Below are 5,527 nucleotides of genomic sequence, written 5' to 3' on the forward strand. Positions count from 1 at the left end.
CCTTTTTTTTTTTATTAATGTCAACCATACATACCTTTAACTCTAATTTATACAATATGGCAACGATAATTAAAGAGTTGACTGCTTTTGCCAGAGAACAAATTTGTGTCCCAAGAGTTCTGATGATCATTCTCAAAACCTGCCCCAGAGTGACTTAAATTTAGAAATGCATCTGTAACAGTGACTTGTAACTCATGCTCAAGAGCTTTAGGTTTAAATCTACAGTAACCACTATCTACATCTGAAGATTTGAATGAGAAGCACAGAGTGTATATTACTTGCTGCCTTTATTAGGCTGCTCGCCTGCCAAAAGGGTTTCCTATTAGGTTTTTTGGCTCAAAGATATAAACCTCCACTCCAGACATGCGGGTATTCATTAAACACATCTGACAACTATCCAATTTATCTTTTATGACTTCCCTTGATCCACTTTTAGTTCTAATCAAACTGGTTCTCTTATTCCGCGAGACATCCTTCAAATCTCCAAACTCTAGTCTCGGCTCATCTCCCACTTCCAAAAGCCATTTTGGACCACTGTCAGCTATTCTTTTTCTGCCAACTCAAATCCTGCAGGTGCTTTGAAAGCCAGGCTGAACATTCTGACTGTGTAAGCAGAGTCCTGACGTTAACCCTGCTTCAGAATCACCTGTACCATATGCTGAACTCCTTCAACGTTGGTGTATAGGCTTCATACCATGCTTGAGCTTCTTTATTGTTGCATGGGACTCATAATTTGTATCTGGCTTCTTTTAGAAGTGTATTTGTTTCACAGAGGAGGATAGGCTCACTTATTTCTTTTTAATTTCTCACTATACTTGTATGAATCTTTGGCAAACTGGGAGTTCGTGGCATTCTCATTGAATTGGTTTTCATTATATAATGAGTAACATTTTATTAACCTTTTACAACTCTCCCAAACATAACTCTCTACTGATTTTTTTAGGGCTAATCTGAAAATGAATGAAAAAATAAAGATGATTCATAAAAAGTACAGTTTCCAGGAAACCATTTGGTATTAGATACTAGATATGTTCTTGTCTCTTATACTGCTTGTACTCCGAGGAGAGAACTGACTTCCAGAATGGTACATCTAACTTAGATTTTGTTACTCTAAGAATAATGTAGGAAAACTTTTTCTAACTATGGCAAATCATAAACCTTTAAATAATAAGTTATGATGTGATGAATTTTTACTTTTAGTAACTTATCCTAAGGAGTTTTTTTTTTATAATACACATATATATATACACAATGTATGTCTATCTATTTGTATATATCACATACCTGAGTATATGTGTTTACATGTATGTCTGTATGTAAAGAGACATGTATATGTGTCTTTATTTTCTAAACTCATATAGCAATTAGTATTTATGAGAAACTAAAAATGCAGAGTATCCTTATCCAAAGGTCCAAAACAGACAACAAAACTGAGTTCATTTTTTAAGTCCTAAGACAACTTTTAAAATTCCCTTTTCATAGATCAATGGAACAGAATACAGAGCCCATAAAGAGACACATGTAGACATGTTCAACTGACTTTTGAAAATGCATAAACAATTTGATGGAGTGGAAATGAGAGAAATCCTTTTCAACAAATGTTGCTGGAGAAGTTGAACACCTGAGGGTGAAAAAGAAATTTCAACTAAGTCTTACACTTTATACAAAAATTAACTCAGAATGAATCATGGACTTAAATGTAAACCCTAAAGCTATAAAACTTAGACAAAAACTGTAGGAGGAAAATTTTGGGATCCAGGCAAAGAGTTCATAGACTTGCTGCCAAAACACAATCCATAAGAAGAAAAAGTGCTAAAGTAGACTTTATCAAATTTAAAAACTTATACTCTGAGAAAGACCATATGAGGAGAATGAAAAGATAAGTCATAGACTCATACAAAATACTTGCAAGCCACATATCCCACAAAGGACTAGTACCTAGAATATATAAAGAACTCTCAAACTCAATAGTGAAAAATCAAACAATCCAAAAAGAAAATGGGTAAGATAGTCATAGACTTCTGTCAAAGGAGACATAAAGATGGCAAATGAGCACTTGCAAAGATGTACAACATCATTAGCCATTGGAGAAATCCAAATGGAAACCACAGCGAACTATCACTACACACCTATTAGAATGGCTAAAATAAAATATAGAGACAATACCAAATGTTGGCAAGAATGGGGAGAAGCTGGATCACTCACACATTGCTGGAGGGGATAGAAAATACTACAGCCATTCTGGAAGGCAGTTTAGCAGCTTCTTATAAAACCAAGCATGTAAATATAATAGAGTCCAGTGATTGTACTTGTGGGCATTTATTTCAAAGAAATGAAAACTTACATTCACATCAAAAATTTTATACAATGTCCACCATAACTTTATTCATAATAGCCAAAAAACTGGAAACAACTTCAGAGGCTCTTCAGTAGATGAATGTTAAATAGATTTTGGTACATCCATACCATGGACTGGCACTTAGCAATAGGAGGGAACAAACCATAGATATACCAACAGGTTGGATAAATTTCCAAGGAATTATATTGAGTGAAAAAACAAACAAAAGTTTACATACTGTATGATTCCATTTACATAACATTTTGAAATAATAAAAATTTAGCAATTCAGAGCATATTAGTGGTTGCCAAGGCTTCGGGATTGGGAAGAGGGAAGGCTGAGGTGGAGTGGCAAAAAGGTGAATGTGGTTTTCAAAGAGAAAGAAGAGGAATACAGAACAGTTCTGTATCTAGATTGTGGTGGTAAATATACAGCAGGATGCTCTGAATGCACAATTATCTCAATAAATATTTCAACTAAAAAAATCTTTTTTTCATAGATTTCCTTGAGATGTGCCATTTTGGGTTGCCTCTCCATTAGGTAGAAGGAAAGGGTTATTCTTGGTCAATGCTGGCCCTAATTCTTTGGTAAGTTGTACATGGGCTGTGTGTCACATATGAACTGTGACTGATCCATTTAGCAAAGCCCAGCCTTCATGACATCATCGTCTCAAAGCTAACCAACCACATCAAGTAAACAGATATTTTTACAGCTTTTTTTTCTTTTAGATTCTTCAAATAGATCCCATGAAGGGCTCTTCTGTCTCACAGAGGCTGTGCCCATAGCTCTGAATGTCTCACCAGCTCATGGTTTTGGTTGGACTGTCTGGTGGTGCATTCTCAGTATTAACACCAGGTTTCTTTAAAGAAGTCTCTGACAGTTTGAATGTGTTTTCAAGGGCCCACAATGAGCATCCAAGCCCATTAACGTCATCCAGAATCAGAGTGTACTTTAGTCCTCTCATCACCGTGACAAGTTCAAGGGCATTCTCCACACTTTGTGATAATAATAATTAATAATAATAATCTTTGTCTATGATCCAATAAATATAAGCTCCAAAACATGTAGAAAAGCATGTCACCCAGTAATAAACATAATTGCAGAGTAAGCCTGTCCTGAATAACATGATTACCATATTCAGTTACAAGTTGTTTCTTCCATCCCACGATCCCCAAAACTCCCCTTTTTTTCTCTTAACTCATAAACAAAAGAGAAGAGGAAAAAATAGTATTTCCCTGAGTAATGTTCTTTCTTCCCATTTAGAAGCAGCCACATGGTTGCCCACAGAGGTTCCTCCAGGCCTTCAGGGGTATCAATTAATTCAGCAACCAGGCAAAGTTTTCCTTGAGAATTGTTATGTAATAGTGAATGAACAGTGACTGTCCTCACAAGGGCAGCCTGGAGTTTCAGTCAAAGCAGATGCTGACAGCTCCGGACTTATCAGAGACTCAAGTGCAATCAAAATTCAGAAAATCAGAATCAAGACAATCCCACAATTCACGTTCAGCCCTTCCTTGGCTCTGAAGACTGCCTGGAATCTTCCATTCACCCTCAGCTTGGCCCCACCCCGGCCCTTTCTTTTCCTGAAGTTCATTCAGATCCCTTGGCTCCGATCTTCAAACGTGGAGGAGAAAAAAAAAAGAACTTGTAAGTATCTTCAGTGCCTTGCAATTACTTTGGGAAGTTCTGCTCTGGCCCCAATGGTTCACTAATGAACCTCCCAGCTGCTTTCACTGGGGCTGGCCTCTGCAAAGGCCAGTGTGAGCCCTCAAAGACATTGTTATTCTAACATACCCCAGTAAGCCAGGAAACTGGAACAAAATTGCTGCATAACCGCTGCCTCCTGACTCTGCTGGCCCTGAAATCTTGTCTCTACAATTTCTGTGATGATGGTGGTGGACCTGCAAGGTCTGGTTCGTAAAACCAAATGTGTGCAAGTGAGGCTAGCAGGAAGATTTTTAAGAAATGAAGGTTGATATTTGCTCTTCCAAATAGTTAATAATTAATTAGATATGCTGTTTCGATCTTAGGCCTTCTTATGCCAAAAAGGAATAATAAAGCTTCAAACTTGATAGAGCATCTGCACACACAGCAAACAGGCCTGCCCACCCTCCAAGCTTTGAAAGACCGCCCAGGGAGCTGTGAAGTCTGACTCCTCCGTAGGGGAGGAGGTAGGTCTCAAGAACCGCAGGATCCAAAAAACAGAAAGCAGGTGGTGTTAGCTGCTTGTTGTCTAAAATTTAAAACTGCAAAGTAGGATTAACATTAGGGATAAATCAGAATAGCGGAGTAAATCGCCTTACTGCTTTAGAAGAAAACCCAGTGAAACTCACATTTGGTTCACCCACTTGTTTCCCAGCTCCAGAGGCCACACTGAGAAGACTACACAGGCTTATAAGGTGTGCAGAGAATTTTGATTGCACAGTAGGAGAAAGATATTGAAACTCTGCTGCAGGGATTCTGGAGCTGCCCCAAACACAGCAAAGCTGCTGGAAAGAAGGATCTATTTGGAATTCCAGAGGCCCTGGAGAGACTCAAAGGCTGTTAATCTGATGCAATTTGAAGGACATGCAAACAGATTAGGCAAAAAACTCGCTCCCTGGAGGAACTGAGGACCGGCTCCAGTGTGCAGTGGGAGGAGCCAGGTGGGGCTGGGCTTCCCAGAGGCGGGAGAGCCCCAGAGGGACTATTAGGGCCAGAAACCCAAATTCCTGCTTTGCTGTGTTATATGGGCCAAATTATTTGACTGCTCTGAGCATCTATGCCCTTGCCTTAAAATGGGTAAGAAACCTACCATACTAGGTTGATGTAGAATTAAAATAGGAATGACTATCTCAGATGCCCAGCACTTGGTAGTGGTCAATAAATATTAACCTCTTCCTGAGATCTGCTTCCTTAGCATATGCCTCTATTGCCCAAACGAATGCTTTATTAAATCATACAACAAAGACACTAGAAATGCTTGATGTTTGAGAAAGAACTTCGTGTACATTTTATATTCTCTTTGGTAAATTGAATGAGCATATTGGTATGTAAGGATATGTAAACCTAGGTTTCTCTAAAGATTCGGAATTACATAGTTAATTGAAGGGAATGCACCAGCCAGCCACTCCTCCTGGTTTTTTTTTTTGTCTTCGGGTGCCCAGTTCTGGGCTTTTGTCCTAAGAGCCCTCAATTTAATTACTCAGC

The sequence above is a fragment of the Canis lupus genome, chromosome 34 (genome assembly GCF_003254725.2).
Source record: "Canis lupus dingo isolate Sandy chromosome 34, ASM325472v2, whole genome shotgun sequence".
Classification (NCBI taxonomy): Eukaryota; Metazoa; Chordata; class Mammalia; order Carnivora; family Canidae; genus Canis; species Canis lupus.